Raw genomic sequence first — 21339 nt, forward strand, 5'->3', positions numbered from 1 at the left:
CTTTCAAATCAAAGAAAATGATCAGTTTCTGTAACAAGTATCACATTACACTGGGCCATTCCACAACCTACTACCCGCAAGGGAATGGACTGGTTGAATCTTCCAACAAGAGTCTCATTAACATCATAAAAAAATTGTTAGAAGAAAACAAGAAAACTTGGAACAAGAAACTGATAAATGCATTATGGGTTGATAGGCTTACAACTAAAAAATCCATTGGAACCAATCCTTATGAGTTAGTATATGGCATGGAAGCTATTTTTACTTCATCATTAGGAGTTCCTGTCATGAAAATACTCCAAGAAGCTCAAGTAGAACCTAATGATATTCAAAGAAGGACAAACTAGACCATCAATTTACAACAGACCAGAGAGGAGGTGTACCAAAGATCCTAAGTGTTGCAAGAGAAGCTTAAAAATATATTTGACAGAAGAACCAAGGTAGAAGATTTCTACCTTGGAGACAAAGTGTTATGATGGGATTCCAGAAGAGAAGATAAGGGGAAACATGGGAAGTTTGACTTCCTATGGAAAGGACCATACATCATCTATGCTTTCAAGGGAAATAATGCATATTTTCTTAAAGAGTTAAAAGGTATAGAAGCAGAAGAAGGACCAATGAATGGTCAGATGTTGAAGCATTACTTTGATCCTACTTACTAATGTTACCATGTTCTTCATGTACATATTATATCCTTTGTAATGTCATAGTTTTGATTGGACGGTAACCTTTTGGAGTTGAAGCCCAAAGGAAAGGCCCTAAGCTTCAGAAGTATCACTTTCATGCATACAATAAAGCAACAAGCAAAAGAAGATTGTAGAGCATAGTCAAAGTCATTCAGAGGCCTTTGATCTACTGTTCTTGACTTTCCACCAGGGAAAAGCCATCCCCAAGTGGAGCCACTGTTATGCCCCTATACCAATAGGTGTCATATATCAAGATTGATTTGATGAGCTATGTAATATGTTCATACCTTTACTTGTTGCAAAGCTTTTCCATATTTGTAAAAAATAAAAAAAATAAAAAATTTAAAAATGTAAAGAGGGTATGCCCTAAAAGAAAAATCAAAGGGTGAAAATAAATAAAAAGATGGTCAAAAAATGAAAAAAATGAACCCCACCAAAAAGAAAATACCAGGAAAGTCTGCAAGTCTAAATGCCACTACTTTTTCACTTTTGTATAATAAACAATTGTGTGCAGTTTGTCACCTATGCCACAATTCATGAATACTCAAACAGTGTAAACTTGGCTAGTTCATATTTTAATTTCATGTTGTAGAAATATAGAATAGAGATTTGACCAAACAGTTTAATCTTGGCAGATAAGTAGATAGGTAGAGTGAAAAAGGAGCTCAACAGTTTAATCTAAGCCCTTGGATGTAATAAGTGTAGACTTAGATAGGCATTACCATGTAAAAGAAAAGAAAGTTTGATAAGGGTTTGCCAGTCTAAGTGCACCCTAATAAAGAAGTAAAAATGCTAGGTTAAGTAGGTAGGGTAAGTAGATGATGGTTGCAGAAATAATATGTGATGAATGATATGTCTAAAATGTGCAAATCTTTTTACTTTCATCATAAGGCAAATGGCATGTATCACATGGAAGGCACATCAAGCAAGCAAAGTCAAAATAATTAACTCCCCTACTCATTTCCCCTAAATTTTCACTAATTTCCCCTAGGTGCCAAGGTATCTATCAAATTAGAGGGGCTCAGAGCATTTCTCTGACTTTTGGAGGGACTGGACCCTCGGCCCAATAATTTATAAATGCCTAAGTACTTAAGTCCATTCATCAATCATCATACCCCTTTATAATTCATTCATTCCCTTCATAAAGTTTTTCCTAAGTAAAATTGTATTTTACTTAGGGAAATTAAAATATTTCCACAAAAACCCTCATTTTTCACTTGGCCTAAGTTTCAAATATATGCATGAAAATGTTTTAGACTTAGCACCTTTTCTGTTCAATGTCATATTAACTAATAATTTATGTTATTAAGTAATTCCCCTATAAAAATTCACCCGCTCCTGTATTATTTTAATTGTGTAAAAATCCCAAATACTTATATATCCCGCCCCTTGATTAAGTATAACTATAATACATCATTAATGGGGATTAACTAGTTAATATGTAACTAATTAAGAACCTTGAACCCTGCCATATTAAATAAGGATTAATTAACCCCCACGGTTAATTAATAACTTTCCTGACCAATCCCGTTGCTCTCGATATGATTAAAAAATCTTTAATTGCATTGGGCTTTCCCTTATTAAACTCCCATCACCATCACCTCCCCGATAGCTGTTCGATCAAGCTCCCACATCCAACAGATTTCGTGCATATCGCATGGCCCTCCGCGACCAAACGTTAGCACGTGATCATGAAGCATGTTTGTGAACAGGGCCCTCGCCACGCATCGCTCATCCTATGGAATCGCTCGGTTAAGCCCAAATACTTCCCCCCCCTCCATGAGCGGAGTGATAAAAACCAGTTACCACCTCCCACTAAACAAAAAAACATCAGATAATTTTCTCACTGATGCCACCTATCCGAATCCCAAAACCCGCCAAATCCTTGACTTGGTATATAAAACAAAAAAAATTATTTTGTCGTTCTATTCTGTGAACACATACATCCATGCAAACTTAACGATGAGGTCAACTAGTGTCTGCTCGTAGTCGCCAACCAACTTCAAAATTTGGAGTCAATGCTGCTCAGAGTCCTCCATTCACACCTAGTGCACCTGCATTCTGTTGCCCGTCCCTAAAAGTAGGTATTTACCAAATTCCCATCAAGAAACCCTATGAATACTTGCTTTCGCTGCAAATTAATTGAAAAGAATCCCAATTCACCATAATTCAGTTACCACACTTGAAATTCAAGTTCCCTAGACCCTCTGTTTCATCAATTTCACTTAAAAAACCCGAGTTTCCTATCTGAATCCACAAGAACCAGAATGGAAACCCCGGTAGCCCTAAATATTGCACCCATTACCACCCCTCACCATGATTTAGACTATCTGCCCCTGGCCGATAAGGATTTTCAAATAAAAGACCTAACCACTGATAAAGACCATCTAAAAGTGTTTTTCCAATGCCGAGATAATCACTTGAATGGCTATGATGCCATAGAACTGTGGGAATCCAATCTCCCAATGTACTTTATCCCTTTTGTGCACGTTTTCCCTGACATAATCCATCAGTGCCATGCAAATTATGAATCCAACTTCAGAGTAGTGATGTCTCCCAATCAAATAGTCCTCTTCACAATAGCTGCAGACTCAATCAATGAGATGCTGCAATTTCATCCTAATCAAATCCTCACCCCCATTTCCCTTGGAGATTTGCTTGAGAAATCAACTAATTTATCCCAATCTGAACTCAGTCGCCTCTGCCAGACTTTCATATTAAAATAGCATCAACCTAAAGACCCCCCTCCTTATATGTTAGTTTTCTTTACAAATACAGGAAAAATCATAGTTGATAAGATAGCTGCAGTCATGGGATTCAAAACTAGTTAGTATGTAGATGAGTTGAGCTTAGTGTTGATGTCCATATTTACCCCTGGTCAACTCCCTGCTGTCAAGTATAATTATGCTTCATTTATTGCTGAGAAAATCCATGACCAGTTATTGAGACTGGAAAATGAAAAGGTTTTCAAGTATTCCACATTCATATATCACCTCATCCTCTACTATCAGTCTGACAAGTTCCCGTTTTCTGTCAAGAAACTTGATACAAAAAGTAATCCAAGGTCAGTCATTTTTTGGACTTCTATCTTCCACAAATATTTTGCTTATAATGAGTTCATTGGCCAGTTTGTCCACCCAGCAACCACCTTGCTGATAGGAAATCCTCCTCCTAGGATTAGTGATGAAATAAAAAGTATCCTTCAGCTATCAAAACAGTACAGAGTAGGCGACTGGTACTTATACCAGAATCACACAGATATCAGGGTATATGGTTGTGAGCTTCCCCCATTCAAGCTACTAAGATATGTTCCAATGACACTGTTTGCTTTGGAATATTATAGAAAATTGATCAACTCAGATCAGGTTCATTTTACCAAGGATAAGAAGAAAGCACAACTGAGAATCAAGGATCACCTAGGCCCATTTGTCTGCAACAATAGAGAAGCAGGCAAAGCAGTAGAAAAAATCCTAGAAAGCCACATGAGATTACGCAAAAGCTTTGGTTGGACTCCATATGACCCCCACAGTTTCATCTGTGATAGGAGAATGAAAAATAGACTATCACCATATTTTCATCACAGAATCCCAGAAATTGAGAAATATGCTAACATGGATGAATGGAGGGAAGGGACTCTTGTAGAAATGGATAGTGATCAGGTCAATGTAGAAAATGTAATGAAAGATCTAGAAAAGACATTTGACCTGGATTCTTTTCAACAGGTGTTAGTTGAGACATTTCACAAGCCAACATCAGATACTAGTGCCTCAATAGTTGATACCTCTCAAAGGCACTCACAAGAGACTAGTGCACCACTTGGAGAACCATCACAGGGAAGAGAACAAGAAACCAACACTCCAGTATCAGGGCAATCAAGCATGTCAAAGCAGCCTGAAACCTCTCAAGAATAAGCTCAAACACAGACCCACTGATCTGAATTAGATCCATAAAGAATAATCAGAAGAACCATGGTTGTACCAGGTTGGGATAGACTTCAAAGAATTAGAACAACGAACAAAAACACATCTAAACCAGTGGCAGTTGGCAGCCAGCGTGGAACGACGAGGACCTCGATCAAAGCATGCCGACCGAGGCCCATGGAGACTAAGCGGGAGGTGAAATTAGTCCCTGGGAGGCCCGGATCTAGAAACACAAGGAGCTTTTAATGCGTGATATTGTGCATCGCTGGGAAAAAATCCTCAAAATGGAGAAGCCCTGAGCGCTCGGTTGCATGAGAGCCAGGAAAACTGTGGGGAGAAAGGCTAAAGGCAAAGGCAGGACCCGCACTCCAAAAACTAGTGGTATTGATCGGAGGCATCCATGGGCACTAAGCAGTCGGTGAAAATAGAGCGATTCCACTCAGCGCCCAATGCGTGGCAAGCGGAGGAAAGAGAAAACCGCCGCTCATCGCATGCTAACGATCGAGCAAGTCAATCGCGCGAAACGAGTGGATGGCATTGGATCTGGGGGCTCCAGATCTAATGGCTGAGATCTCCCCCGATGGAGAAGATGGAATTGATGGGGGATTAAGCTGCGATATAAAAGAATTTGAAGTTAGAATTGACCGCCAAGGTGGCATAAGACTCATTCTACGACGTAACTGAAGAAATAAACCGACGAGGCAAGCTGGCGCAGTTTGCAGGAGGACAAGTGGCCGCTCCCTGTGAGTTTGATGATGATGCTGAGACAGGGAACTCTAAGTGCAACTGTAGTAGGCGATTGGACGGAGTGGAATAGGAATCAAATAGCCATGAGCTCGAATGGCTTGAAAGCCATGAATAGAGAACAGAAAACACACCTGGAGAGGAACACCGAAAGACAGAAGACAGAGAAGAGAAGAACTAGTGAAGCAAAAATCAGAAAGAAGACAGAAGGGCCGAGTTGACCAAAGGTAGCGTCGAGCACCAGAGAGCTTGACAGATTCAATCCATCCTTGAGAAGATCTGTCAGACCAGAGAGGTCAAAGAGCTGGCAAGGAAAAGAGTCTGTGTACTCTTGTGTCTTGGGGAATCCAAGAACCACCCTACCAAGCCAATATGTTTCAGGAGACTCATATTGAGCTACTTCATTGTAATTCTTTGCTTCAAGACACAATAAAATAAGGTCACCACTGAGAACTGGACCGGAGATGTAGCCTTGGAGGATAGGGTGAACTCCTTATTAATTTCTTGTGTTCTTATATTTGCTTGCTGTGTTTCTCTACTGTTTTCCATTTCAAGTGTCTATGTATTCGCAATTCGATCAATTCGTTGCCTAAATGACATAGACACACCCCAGCATATGAGTCTGTAATACCTTCATTTAATAAATCTTTAACTGAGGTCACCCATAGGGTGATTATCAGATCAAGTGGTATCAGAGCTTTAGGTTGTAAGGTTAGAAAAGCTTGTGTTGGTTTAGCTGTTGAATGCTCACTAGATCAACGTTCAAATTAGGAGAAGGAGAGTTGGTCAAAACTAATCCTGAGATTGGGAGAGTCTATCCTCGGAAGACAATGTCATAGGAAGGTTCTATGGGGCCAGACCCTCAATTCTTAGAAAGTTTCCTAGCTATAAATTCTATGGTAGAAGAAATGTATAGGGACTTTAGAAAGCATAAAGATGAAGATTCATCAGGTTATAAACAAGACAGAGAAGAAGATGAGTCGCATTCCCATGACCACTCAAAAGGAAAAGGGAAAGAGGAAAGCTTCCTCACACTTCCTAATAGCCCTGTGCATAATAAGAAAGCATCTTTGATCAAGCTAGATGTTAAATTTGACTTGCCTATATATGATGGAGAGCTAAATCCTGAAAATTTGGACAATTGGATTAGACAAATTGATGTGTATTGCAGAGTGCAGAACATCGACTCAAACAAGAGCAAAATTCAGCTGGAAAGCCTACGCCTAGGAGGTACTACCTTGGTTTGGTAGGAAGGAAGAACCCAAGCTGACATGAAAAGACATGGTAAGAATATCTCTATCTGGAGTGACTTTGTTTCTACAATCAAGAAGCAGTTTTATCCATTGGCCTACATGCAACAAGCCATGATGAGTTGGCAAACTCTTCGGCAGTTGAAAGGGCAAAGTGTGCAAGGGTACACTCAAGAATTGAGAAAGAGAGCATTGATTCTAGGGATCTCATTAGACTCACTAGAGACTCTTTTAAAGTACATTGGTGGTCTTCACAGCTACATGAGGCATACCATCCTCATGTTTAATCCCACTAGTATAGATGAGGTATCTATACAAGCTACTCATCTAGAAGCTAGAGGAAAGAATGGAAATCTAGAAGTTGGGGGACCATCCCAACCCACTACAAACAAGAGAAAGGAGAAAAGAAAGCAGAAGTGGAAAGCAAGGAATGCTAACACAGCATAGAAAAGCAAAGCTTCATGCACTCACTGTAAAAAGAATGGGCATGACGATGAGCATTGTTGGATTCTGCATCTAGGGCTGAGACCTAAGAAGTCCGAGGGAAAGAAGAAGAAGACTGCTGCAGCTATTCAGAAATATTTGGGGTCAGACTCGGGAGATAAAACAATCATTGCAGCCACAACTATAAAAGGTAAGGATTCTAAAGCATCTACTAGTAATTCTGCTCAATCTATTATTGATGAAGAACATGAGAGAAAAAGACATGAGCTGTTCCATATTCGAGTTGTTTCCAAACATCAAAAGATTGATACTTTGTTTGATAGTGGCTCACAAGAAAATTTGATTTCTGAAGCAATTGTAAAGAAATTGGGATTAGCAACTACACCTCACAAGAAACCATACCCATTAGGATGGTTGAATGATAAAGCACAACTACAAGGGACGAGGTTGAGTTAGACATAATTCCTTTGGATATATGTGGAATTGTTTTAGGGAGTCCTTACTTGTATGATAGAAAGGTTATTTTCTATAGAGCTGAGAAAAAGTATCTACTTGTCAAAGATGGAATCGAATACTTTGTAAGAGCTCATAAGCTCAAGAATAATTATACTCTCATAAACTTAGGGTAGATGAAAAGAATGATAAATTCATGCAAACAATTCTTACTAATGGTTGTAAAGGAAAAGAAACCTAATCAAACCACTGTATTTGAGGGTTGTAATGCTAAGCAGCAAGCTGATATAGAAAAAATTGTTTCAGAGTATGATGTCTTGTTGTTATAGACATTTTTGGGCACTACAACCCCAATCATAAATGTCCATAAGACAAGGGCTCTTAAGTCCCTAAAAGTGTTGTTCCAACCCCTAAAAGAACAAGGTCAACTGATTATAGCATCTCCCAAAAGTTCTCCATGAAAAACTACTCAGAACTGGTCAAAATTGGACCATCTCACCTGCTCCATGATCAAAGTGCACTGCATCCCACCTAAATACACACAGGAGGTATGATGCATACTGAAAAGCCCTTCTATGGGGTGCGATGGGTGAGAGTGGACAAATGGCAGGGTCAATCTGCAAGGTGGAGGATCATCGAATCTTCCAGAAACTTCTCTTGTGACACTTGCCTCTCTGCATTCGCCCAGGGATGAGTAAGAGATCATCAATCTCCAAGTGGAATCAAGAACTATCAGAGAGAGGACACTAATGAAATCTCAAAAGCTGACTCACCCCCTTGCAAACATCTATATATGGATCCCTCATCCCAGAGCCAGAGGTTGGAATTTTGTATCTTGTGAGGAAGTGCTACTGGTTTCTTGGTGTAACATCATAGTGTTGGGTGATATAAGCTTTTCATGAGGTGAAGAAGGGCTTTCTTGCTGAGAGGATGATGCTCGGTCAGAACAATTGGTTGTAATCCTCTTTGCTATTCTTGATTATTAATAAAGCTATTCAAGTTTTCCTCCACATTCTTGTATGATTGATGATATATGCATTTGTGTGGTCAATATATATCTGGTCCTATATTGTTTATGATAGTAGATCTATGTTCTTGGATAGTGTTATGCTGCTTTGATCCTACAGGTGCTCTTTGAAGCTGGGTAGATGGGGAAGCGAGTGGCAAAGATCTATCAGAAGGGAGAGGAATCAAGCAAGGAACCAAGCGCAAGACATAGGTTGGTCTCCTTTATTCCCCTCTTATCTATTTCTCATAAAGGAAAATGAAAGTGGTTTTAGTTTGTTTGTTTCTAAGGTAGCTACCAACATTAGTGGGACTAGCAGCGCTACGTAGACACTAGATTTCGTGATAACAAAATGGCGACTCCACTGGGGAGCAAATAGATTGTTTGTTTGTCTACATTTGTTTGCTTTATAAACTTACAGATGAAGCCTGAAGTCAAGCCAGCTAGCCTTCGAACTGCATTTGCTATGCAAGTGCAAAGTAGATCAATGCTGCTTCATTCTATCTCCAGGTTTTGTTTATGAATTGAATAATCGATTTACAAGCTCTCTAATTGCCCTTGTGGTGGCTCTAGTAACCTCCTTAGATCTATCCCTATGATTTATTTACTGATTACCACTTGCTCGGCCTAAATCCCTGAACTGAGCTGCAAACTGTGACCTGGAACCCAGTTGAAGTCTCGTCACTGGACCATCGCACTGTCTCTTCTTTGGAAGCTGGATGCATCAAACTTCCCATGTGTAGTAGGTGCACTGCATCTCACTTTCCTTGTGTTACAGGTGCGCTGATCAGACAGACCTCTTCTACTCTTAGATTTTGGTTTCTGTGTTCACTCTTTTCAGCTCTGTTCAGGATGTTATCACTTAAGAATTCTAATTTCAAAACCGCTCACATTAGTTTGATGGTAAAAAATTCGGTGCTAGTCTAAGTTTGATTTTTGTTTTTAGTGTCTTGAGTCAACTATGTATTCTCATTCATCACCGGTCATTCTCATTCATCCCCGTCTCATAGCCATGTGTCAGTTTTGTTCAAAAGTTACTATGTGTCACAAAGCTCTTTAGGTTATTTCGTAGCTCATGTAATAATTTTGAAGTGTTTCTGCAGCGCATAAATCCCTTTATCAGTTTCGCAGCGCAACATCTTTTAGGTGATTTCGTAGCGCATAATTCATATTTTGCACTGGCTGCACTACGAAATTGGGGATTTGTTTGAATCCATAGAAAATATTTCACAGCTGTCATATCCAGCAAAATCCATCAACAGTTGTCAGCCTATATACTTTTTCTATCATATCTGACCGCTTATCCTCATCATTAGGTCATTAGGTGTCTTGGTACTGGATATTCTGTTTTCTGAGATTTTACGCCCAGCTGAAAGACGGTTGATGCCCAAAGAAAGAAAGGCAAAGCAAGTTTGCGTAAACTTGATGAACAACCTAAATGGTTTAAAAGAAGCACACGAGGCATATGCTGGAAGCATCAGAAAAGAAGTTGGTTTGAATAGTTTAGTGGTCGATGGCGCAATTTCGGAGAACAATGTCTCCTTCGATCCATGATCGATCCATCCCAAATGGAAATGTTTTTTCTGTTCCTGCTTCATCGCCTTCGCACAAATTTTCGTCTCCATTGAGTTATTCCTCTTCAGCTGCACCACAGGCGTCTTCTGTTATCTCTTCAATCAGCGTTCTGCCTATTTCGGTTGTGATGACATCGGTTCGTGCCTTTTTAATTGCAGTTTACCCATCAAAAGCTTTGCGCTCATCAGAGAGATCCAAGACAAAACTGCAGTTGAGCTAAAATCGACACCGACAAATGCTGAGCAAGATTTCAGTCAAGTTGGAAACAGAGGAAGAACGATTGAAACTATAAGGACAGATAGAACAAAGAATTTGGGATTAAAGGATCAGCAGGAGAAAGAAGCTGAAGTATTAGGTGTTCGTGGTGAGAAGATGGATCCCTTGGTTGGGTTATCTCCGGTTAAGATCTTAGATTTTGTGCCTCGCAAACTTCTTATTGTTGTGACTCCAACATATAACCGTGCCTTTCAGGCTTTTTACTTGAATCGTTTGGCTCATACTCTAAGGCTTGTTCCACCACCTCTTCTTTGGATTGTTGTTGAGATGACCGCTCAGACCATGGAAACAGCAGAATTGTTGAGGAAAACAGGGGTAATGTGCAGGCACCTTGTTTGTGAGAAGAATGTCACTGATATTAAAGATCGTGGCATTCATCAACGGAACACTGCTTTTGCCCACATAGAGCAACATTAGCTTGACGGCATTGTAAATTTCGCAGATAATGATAATGTGTACACACTGGAGTTGTTTGAGCAGTTGAGAAAAATTAGGCGCTTCGGTACCTGGCCAGTTGGCATGCTACAACATAGCAAAAGTAAGGCAATCCTAGAAGGTCCAGTTTGCAATAGGAGCCAAGTTATTGGATGGCACACAAATGAAAAAAACAAAAGACTTTGGTGACACCATTCGAGAAGGATTTGCTCTCTATGATACAAGCTCTCATTCTATCCAATAAAATTGATTTTCATTGCTCAAGGGAAGGGATTTGCAAGGCTATTTGTATCAACAACACTAATAAATGGACTCTGTAAGCATCACAGAATGGACGAAGCTCAACAAATCCTCTATGAGATACCAAAGTGGGGTTTGAGCCTTGATGTTATTACATACAGCACATTGATGGATGGACTCTGCAAAGCGGGTTTTTCCAGTGAGGCAATTAACTTATTTAAACAGATGATAGGTAGTGGTCATGTCCCTGATATGATTCCATATAACACCCTCATGGATAAATTGTGCAAGGATCACACACCGGAAGAGGTCGAGAGACTATTGCATGAATCTTAATAAAGGTTTCCATCAAAGCTGTGACATATTCAACAGTAAACAACTTCTGTTAAGATACTGCTGAAAGGTACATGGCAAGATTCAGTACTGGTGAGCGAATTGCAATTGATAAAATGTGGGAGTGACTTTGGCAATAATGTGTCAGGGAAGCTATCTAAGACGGGTTTTGTGGCTGAGCTTGAAGAAGTGACCTTAGTGCAATTTTGATAAGAGTGCAGTTGGTATTTAACCTGAAATTCATTTGGTTTAGTGGCCTGCACAATCCTTATTAAATGCACCAGTATTTCTGATATAAAATAGGTTAGGCTTAGCAATTAGTATGGTGCAACTTTCAAATGATGAAGTGCCCCAGGTATTTTCAATAAATTGTTCACATCAATAATCTGGAATTGGTTTTCTCAAGTCAATTGTGAAGCATCTGAGATCTATTGGATACAACTCTGCAGTTTGTAAGTCAGAGTGGAAGGGAACTGATAAAGTTCCAGGGGGTGAATATGAGTACATAGATGTTATACTGGAAGGTGATGACAGAGCCATTGAACGCCTGATCATTGACATTGACTTTCAGAGTCATTTTGAAATTACAAGACCCATTCTATTATATGATGGACTATTAAGATATCTCCCTGTGGTTCATGAGGGCAACCTTGCTAAACTTGAACAAATATTGGAAATAATGGTAGAAGCCGCAAAGCTTTCATTGAAGCAGAATTCAATGCCAGTCAGCACACATGTACACGGAAAGGCTTACAACACACGAAGTATGTGGCACTCATTACTAATTCAAGAAAATGAACATGGCCAATTACTTCCGAATATCTTTGAGGAAAACAAAGGCATAAAAACAGGGACAGTTTCCTGTTTTTCAGCAGAGGTAAAAGGATACGACATTAAAGGCCAGCAAGCAGCCACAAACATCCATCATAGCCACCACCAGAAGGGAACCAGATGTCAAAGAACAAGAACCATTGTAATCAAGGCTATTATTAGCATAACACGGTGTTAGAATCCTACTTGATTTAGATCTCTAAAAACTCCAGTCAACAGTCAGTTGTATTTATTAGTTAGTTAAAGGTTAATAGGTGTCAATAGAAGTAGTTTTCGAATTCCCCTCATGCTGGAGGAGGAATCTCGAACAGTTAGAATAAGAATTCTATATATAGCTGAAACAGCAATGTAAAGGGGGTTGGAAAACTTTATGACAGAGCATTGTATTTGGCTTATGTCAAGACACAGTTTCAGTAATATAATTTGGCTTTACTTCTCAGGATTCATGAAGGATTTCTATGTTTAGAATGTGTGATCTTGTCCTTTCCTTAATTTTTACAGTTGTATAGATGTATAATCACTCAGAATTCACTGATTGTGCTCTGATTTCCTGTGTGCATTTATAAACTGTGGTTCCATATGAGTTATGTTCTGAATATTCAAATGTTGAATGCCCTGACTTCTATGTAAAGTCAAGATCATTGTTTATTGAGGTGTTGTTGACTCCATAGGCCCAATGGAAACTTGTTTAATGTTTTTCCAGCATCCATATTTGTCACAGTTATTTCACAAAGAGTTAGCCATCTTATCTTAATCAAAATCATTAACTCATCTAGAGAGAGCCCTCTCAGGTTGAGGAGGCTAAGCCTCAGCCTAAAGTAGGTTTGAAATAGTTACTTAGAGTCAACCTGACTAGCAGCCCATCAGGGTCTGATTTTGAGATAACATTTTGGTGCGTCTGCCGGGAGTCTGAAGATTATTCATTCCCGAAATCATGAAGCTGAACTTCTGAAGGTAGCAGGAGCTCAGAAGGTTTTTGAGGCTGCAAATCTACCTTGGCGACTCCATTGTTGAAGAATTCGAAATTCATACATTCATGGTGATTCCACTGGAGTTATGAAGGACCCAGATGCTACCATTCTTATTTCAAGGTATGCATGCATAATTTTTTTAGGAATTCATGGTTTCCCAAATCATTTTCCCAAGGATGCATATTTTCTAAGGAATGGTCCAAAATTCAACGGAGAAGATTTGAGTTTAACTTTGAAGCATCTATCTGAGTTCTGTGATTTTATCGAGCTTCTTAGAGTTAAAAATGAAGATGTTTGCATTATGTTGTTCTATGATTCATTTCAAGGGAAATGCAAACAGTGGATTGAAAGCTTTCCTGCCAAATCCATTAAGTCATTTGAAGACTTTTGGTTTATGTTTTTGGAGGAATGGATAGATAGATCAGAGTTGGTGGCAAAATCTCCTTCAATTCAAGGTTTCAAACAATGGAATAATGATCATAGTAATGGAGAAACAGATGAAAATTTTTCTTTGTCCTTGTCCTCGTATCTAAAATCATTTGAGTGTAAGGCAGAGGATAAGATGAAATTTTTGAATGAAGTTGCTAATGACATTGAGAAAGACATTGAAGGTTTACAAGGTCAAATTCAGGCATATAGTCTTCATAATCATGATCATTATTTTCAGAAGCTTTCTATGGCAGAACACAAGGAGAGAGTGTTGCTTCCTTTCTCTTTCACGATTGAGGAACTGAACACTGTTGTTGAAGATGAGTTTGCACAACCAGAAAGTTACAAGAATCATCAAGCTGATCATGTATTCTAGGATCCTATAGCCAAATATATGGAAGAGTTTTACTTTCCAGTGTTTCAGTTTTTCTATGAAGATCAGAGGCAATTTCAGTGGCAGTGGTCATCACAATATCATATTGGCTCTGAACTCCGATACAGTCAAAGAAATCAAACGTCAGATAAGACAAATGATTGGCTTCATTGGAAATTTCACATTGATTGAGCTGAAAGAAGTGTGAATTGATAGGGTAGGTAGGTAGGAAAATGCAAATAAGCTCAAGGTTGACTGAGCATTTTTGTTTCAGTAGATGTAGATTTCCTTCTCCTACAGTCATCATCAAACTTAAGCCCGAAGTGAACGCCCCAGAATCTTGAAGGGGATGCTTGTCAAGCAAATCTCTGTTTGTCATAAATGGATAAGGCACTGGACCTGCGAATTCTTAGTGTACTACAGGAGCACACTATCCCAAGTGGAGCCACTGTTATCACTTAAGAATTCTAATTTCAAAACCGCTCACATTAGTTTGATGGTAAAAAATTCGGTGCTAGTCTAAGTTTGATTTTTGTTTTTAGAGTCTTGAGTCAACTATGTATTCTCATTCATCACCGGTCATTCTCATTCATCCCCGTCTCATAGCCATGTGTCAGTTTTGTTCAAAAGTTACTATGTGTCACAAAGCTCTTTAGGTTATTTCGTAGCTCATGTAATAATTTTGAAGTGTTTCCGCAGCGCATAAATCCCTTTATCAGTTTCGCAGCGCAACATCTTTTAGGTGATTTCGTAGCGCATAATTCATATTTTGCACTGGCTGCGCTACGAAATTGGGGATTTGTTTGAATCCATAGCAAATATTTCACAGCTGTCATATCCAGCAAAATCCATCAACAGTTGTCAGCCTATATACTTTGTCTATCATATCCGACCGCTTATCCTCATCATTAGGTCGTTAGGTGTCTTGGTACTGGATATTCTGTTTTCTGAGATTTTACGCCCAGCTGAAAGACGGTTGATGCCCAAAGAAAGAAAGGCAAAGCAAGTTTGCGTAAACTTGATGAACAACCTGAATGGTTTAAAAGAAGCACAAGAGGCATATGCTGGAAGCATCAGAAAAGAAGTTGGTTTGAATAGTTTAGTGGTCGATGGCGCAATTTCGGAGAACACTGTCTCCTTCGATCCATGATCGATCCATCCCAAATGGAAATGTTTTTTCTGTTCCTGCTTCATCGCCTTCGCACAAATTTTCGTCTCCATTGAGTTATTCCTCTTCAGCTGCACCACAGGCATCTTCTGTTATCTCTTCAATCAGCGTTCTGCCTATTTTTGTTGTGATGACATCGGTTCGTGCCTTTTTAATTGCAGTTTACCCATCAAAAGCTTTGCGCTCATCAGAGAGATCCAAGACAAAACTGCAGTTGAGCTAAAATCGACACCGACAAATGCTGAGCAAGATTTCAGTCAAGTTGGAAACAGAGGAAGAACGATTGAAACTATAAGGACAGATAGAACAAAGAATTTGGGATTAAAGGATCAGCAGGAGAAAGAAGCTGAAGTATTAGTTGTTCGTGGTGAGAAGATGGATCCCTTGGTTGGGTTATCTCCGGTTAAGGTCTTAAGATTTTGTGCCTTGCAAACTTCTTGTTGTTGTGACTCCAACATATAACCGTGCCTTTTAGGTTTTTTACTTGAATCGTTTGGCTCATACTCTAAGGCTTGTTCCACCACCTCTTCTTTGGATTGTTGTTGAGATGACCGCTCAGACCATGGAAACAGCAGAATTGTTGAGGAAAACAGGGGTAATGTGCAGGCACCTTGTTTGTGAGAAGAATGTCACTGATATTAAAGATCGTGGCATTCATCAACGGAACACTGCTTTTGCCCACATAGAGCAACATCAGCTTGACGGCATTGTAAATTTCGCAGATAATGATAATGTGTACACACTGTAGTTGTTTGAGCAGTTGAGAAAAATTAGGCACTTCGGTACCTGGCCAGTTGGCATGCTACAACATAGCAAAAGTAAGGCAATCCTAGAAGGTCCAGTTTGCAATAGGAGCCAAGTTATTGGATGGCACACAAATGAAAAAAAACAAAAGACTTCGATGACGCCATTCGAGAAGGATTTGCTCTCTATGATACAAGCTCTCATTCTATCCAATAAAATTGATTTTCATTGCTCAAGGGAAGGGATTTGCAAGGCTATTTGTATCAAGAACACTAATAAATGGACTCTGTAAGCATCACAGAATGGACGAAGCTCAACAAATCCTCTATGAGATACCAAAATGGGGTTTGAGCGCTGATGTTATTACATACAGCACATTGATGGATGGACTCTGCAAAGCGGGTTTTTCCAGTGAGGCAATTAACTTATTTAAACAGATGATAGGTAGTGGTCATGTCCCTGATATGATTCCATATAACACCCTCATGGATAAATTGTGCAAGGATCACACACCGGAAGAGGTCGAGAGACTATTGCATGAATCTTAATAAAGGTTTCCATCAAAGCTGTGACATATTCAACAGTAAACAACTTCTGTTAAGATACTGCTGAAAGGTACTTGGCAAGATTCAGTACTGGTGAGCGAATTGCAATTGATAAAATGTGGGAGTGACTTTGGCAATAATGTGTTAGGGAAGCTATCTAAGACGGGTTTTGTGGCTGAGCTTGAAGAAGCGACCTTAGTGCAATTTTGATAAGAGTGCAGTTGGTATTTAACCTGAAATTCATTTGGTTTAGTGGCCTGCACAATCCTTATTAAATACACCAGTATTTCTGATATAAAATAGGTTAGGCTTAGCAATTAGTATGGTGCAACTTTCAACTGATGAAGTGCCCCAGGTATTTTCAATAAATTGTTCACATCAATAATCTGGAATTGGTTTGCTCAATTCAATTGTGAAGCATTTGAGATCTATTGGATACAACTCTGCAGTTTGTAAGTCAGAGTGGAAGGGAACTGATAAAGTTCCAGGGGGTGAATATGAGTACATAGATGTTATACTGGAAGGTGATGACAGAGCCACTGAACGCCTGATCATTGACATTGAATTTCAGAGTCATTTTGAAATTACAAGACCCATTCTATTATATGATGGACTATTAAGATATCTCCCTGTGGTTCATGAGGGAAACCTTGCTAAACTTGAACAAATATTGGAAATAATGGTAGAAGCCGCAAAGCTTTCATTGAAGCAGAATTCAATGCCAGTCAGCACACATGTACATGGAAAGGCTTACAACACACGAAGTATGTGGCACTCATTACTAATTCAAGAAAATGAACATGGCCAATTACTTCCGAATATCTTTGAGGAAAACAAAGGCATAAAAACAGGGACAATTTCCTGTTTTTCAGCAGAGGTAAAAGTATACGACATTAAAGGCCAGCAAGCAGCCACAAACATCCATCACAGCCACCGCCAGAAGGGAACCAGATGTCAAAGAACAAGAACCATTGTAATCAAGGCTATTATTAGCATAACACGGTGTTAGAATCCTACTTGATTTAGATCTCTAAAAACTCCAGTCAACAGTCAGTTGTATTTATTAGTTAGTTAAAGGTTAATAGGTGTCAATAGAAGTAGTTTTCGAATTCCCCTCATGCTGGAGGAGGAATCTCGAACAGTTAGAATAAGAATTCTATATATAGCTGAAACAGCAATGTAAAGGGGGTTGGAAAACTTTATGAAAGAGCATTGTATTTGGCTTATGTGAAGACACAGTTTTAGTAATATAATTTGGCTTTACTTCTCAGGATTCATGAAGGATTTCTATGTTTAGAATGTGTGATCTTGTCCTTTCCTTAATTTTTACAGTTGTATAGATGTATAATCACTCAGAATTCACTGATTGTGCTCTGATTTCCTGTGTGCATTTATAAACTGTGGTTCCATATGAGTTATGTTCTGAATATTCAAATGTTGAATGCCCTGACTTCTATGTAAAGTCAAGATCATTGTTTATTGAGGTGTTGTTGACTCCATAGGCCCAATGGAAACTTGTTTAATGTTCTTCCAGCATCCATATTTGTCACAGTTATTTCACAAAGAGTTAGCCATCTTATCTTAATCAAAATCATTAACTCATCTAGAGAGAGCCCTATCAGGTTGAGGAGGCTAAGCCTCAGCCTAAAGTAGGTTTGAAATAGTTACTTAGAGTCAACCTGACTAGCAGCCCATCAGGGTCTGATTTTGAGATAACACAGGAGTTTTGCTATCTGTAGTCAGTATACCTCTGTTGAAACCCCCTTCCTTGCTATTATTCTGCCTCCATTATGCAATGAACTGTAAATTTTTTTATGTATTGTGATCCATTTTCAGTTCTCTTTTACAAAGAAGTAGCGTAATTGAACTGTCGTTTCTTGATTTGGAAGTGTCGCAAGTGTCGTTTTCAGTCATAGAAGAGAATCCGATTGTTCTTGATAGTCGATTACACTGTTACTCTTGTATTTGATTTGAATTAGTAGTTTTTTAAGTGTCTAAAGCAAGTTTTCAATTCCAAATCACAAAGTGTCGTCATTTCCTTCATTTTGTCTTGAAAAGAAACTTGTTAGTAATGTCGCTTTGAAAAATAATTCAGATTTGCGCTTAGCTTTCTTTTTATCATTCACACATTAAGAAGGCTGAAAAAAATGCATGCATGTGCATTTGCATTTAGACTGTTTGTTGGTTTGATTTAGGACAGTGCATATAGTGTGTGCTCTCTCCTCTATGTTGAAAGAATATTGTCTCTCTTTCCTTAGTAGCTAGGATTTTCATTGCAAAAAAGAAGATTAAACGATTGTTTATCATCTTAGATTGCATTTTAGGAATTGTACATCTACATCACACGGTGAACCTGAAAGGCAAATTTCTTAAGCAAGATCAACTGTAAAATAAATTTAATGAATCTAAAAACGCTTTGGAACCTAACGCGCAACATTTAGAAGTCTAGGCTAGAGACGTGTTCTGGCATTGTAAAGCCTGGTAACTGTTGTTTTCATTGTTGGTTGGGTGATTCCTCCACTTTGAAACGATAAGTGCCAGTACGGACTTGTGCTCCCACGTATCATCGAGTATATATTGGGAGAACACAATAGGCTTTATCCTTTATCCATAGGAAGCCGTGTCTGCCACCCTATCAATCGCAATGCACTGAACACAACATTTGGGAAGATTGACTGCCGTACCGTAAAAAGTATTTTGCAGTTTTGCGACTGGTTTGGTAATCCCTATGTCTAGATTTCCAGAGCAGTCTCTTTCATTCCTTTTTTGACTCGTTAAAGGAAAAGGTCCATCTGAGCACTGGTCACTTCAGGCTCATTAAAAATCGAAGGCAACTAGAGTCATCTTTTGTTTTTTCTCGACTCTTAAAAATTGAAAAAACAGTTGTGTCAAAGTGTCTAAAATTCATTTAATTCGGAAACATATTTCCCCTTGATTTTTAGTTGATCGAGTAATCCGCAATCGTGGAAGAAAGTTAATTGAAACCTCATCGTTCGCAGAGACTTACAAGTCAACCGTCTTTGTCTCCAGAATCAAAACTGTTACGGACAAAGTGAACTCGTTTAACCGGTTCCAAATCCCCTGGTAAAGTTAAAACAAGTGTTCCAACACCATCGGAAACTTCGGTTACTCCAACCATTTCTGGGATCCCTTCCTTTATGAAAGAAGTTCCTTAGCCACCAAAGGATTGTAGAACTGATCCTAGTGTGAAGGTAAACACCTGTATTACTGAACCACCTCCATCTACAACTGATTCGGAAGGTGTTATTCCCCAAACTCTGTCGCTGCAGATTCTATACCTTCTTCGCCACCAGAAATATTTTACGGACCTGGCAGTCTACCTCTTCCACCTGGTCTGATTGCTATAGAAGAGATTGTGGAGGATCCTCCATCTAGTACTCCATCACAGTTTGGAGTCGGGTTCACTCTATATCCTTCTTCATCATAAATTATTCTACCATTATCGGAAGCTCCTGTAGAATCGCTAGGGAATCTTTTGGATAGACTAGAAATGTCTGAACAACCGTCGACATCTAGGACTGTGTCATCCGACACAGCAACAACAGAACTTCCTGTTGTCACTCCAACAATGTTCACCGCCATACCATCTGTCCCAACTAGCTCTCAATCGCTAGATGGGGCCCACTCAGGGGCTATTTCGACAGTATGGTCCGTTCCCGTTTTTTCATCCGGAATAATATCCAGGAACTCTTATGTTGAGTCTCAGCAAATTGATCCTTCAGGGTGTCAATTTGGGCAGTCCGGTCCTCAAGGACAAACAATTCTTTTGAGTACCAGATTACCGTCGTATGGGAGGAAATATACCCTTTCATTGTCTCCTCCAGGAGGACAACCATACGAGAGTTCACAACAAAATTTAGGTTATGCTGGAAATACATCTAGCGGTTGGGTACCAATACTACCTCAACAACCAAGAGTTGAATATTTGATGCAACAATGTTTACTTATGTCAAATATACCAACTACGCCGGCTATTGTGACGATGTCGCAAGTACAAGTGTTTCCTGTTGTATGCCAACATCAGGTTTCTTAGGTTGTAATGCAACAACCTCTTGTCCCTGCGACTCAACCACAATCGCCAACTAGTGGAATGACACAGGCCCAAATGGGTACAATTACCCCTCATCTTGGTCAAACGGCCAGTATTGGACAACAACACATGGCTTCACAACCATGGTTGGTGCAATACCAACAACCGCAATTCCAACAAGTATACCAAGGATCTGAGCAACAAATCTTTGCGAATAATGGGCAGCCGTATATTCAAAATGGTCAAAATCAACCATTCTACAATGTTTATGCCCATCAACCTTACCAAAGTTACCAGCATCAAATGCATTATGCTGGTATGCAAAGACCAACTGCTCAGGCAATTCCATCCTTTCCTGGGTATGCTTCGCCAAACCTGAATCAACAATTACCCTTAGTGGCAACTTTAGAGTTACCAGATCCAAATCGGCTAATGAACGATCCAATTGCTTACGCTCCTTGGTGGCCAACAATTCTGCATAAAATTCCGTCAGATATTTCTAAATTTAATGGAAATCCGAGTGAAGACCCTTTGAATCATGTGATGACATTTCATCTGTGGTGTTCATCAAACAGCCTAAATGATGATTCGATCAGGCTTTGCCTTTTTCATAGGATGTTAACTGGTCTGGCAACAAAATGGTATATCGAATTACCTAGAGCTTTGTTTGAAAACTTTAGTGCCCTAGCCACAACCTTTTTAACCCATTTTCAGCTACCCATAAGGTATGAAATGGGAACAAAACTTCTTACCAATCTCAAGCAAACAACGGCCACTCACATATCTGATCATATTCATGAGTGGCAACGTCATCGTAGAATGGTAAAAATGTATGTTCCTGATCAGCTTTTAGCTGAATGGTTTA

At 39.3% G+C, this 21339-nt stretch overlaps 2 pseudogenes; both read left to right on the forward strand.

Moving 5' to 3' along the window:
- The first annotated feature begins 10016 nt into the window (after positions 1–10016).
- LOC149246128 (putative beta-1,4-xylosyltransferase IRX9H pseudogene) lies at positions 10017–10978 on the forward strand (annotated as a pseudogene).
- A 4097-nt stretch (positions 10979–15075) lies between these two features.
- On the forward strand, positions 15076–16170 carry LOC149246129 (uncharacterized; annotated as a pseudogene).
- Positions 16171–21339: the final 5169 nt, after the last annotated feature.

Source organism: Pinus tabuliformis, chromosome 7, assembly GCF_031772625.1.
Source record: "Pinus tabuliformis cultivar Carrire ecotype Pingquan chromosome 7, CPIR1, whole genome shotgun sequence".
Taxonomy (NCBI): Eukaryota; Viridiplantae; Streptophyta; class Pinopsida; order Pinales; family Pinaceae; genus Pinus; species Pinus tabuliformis.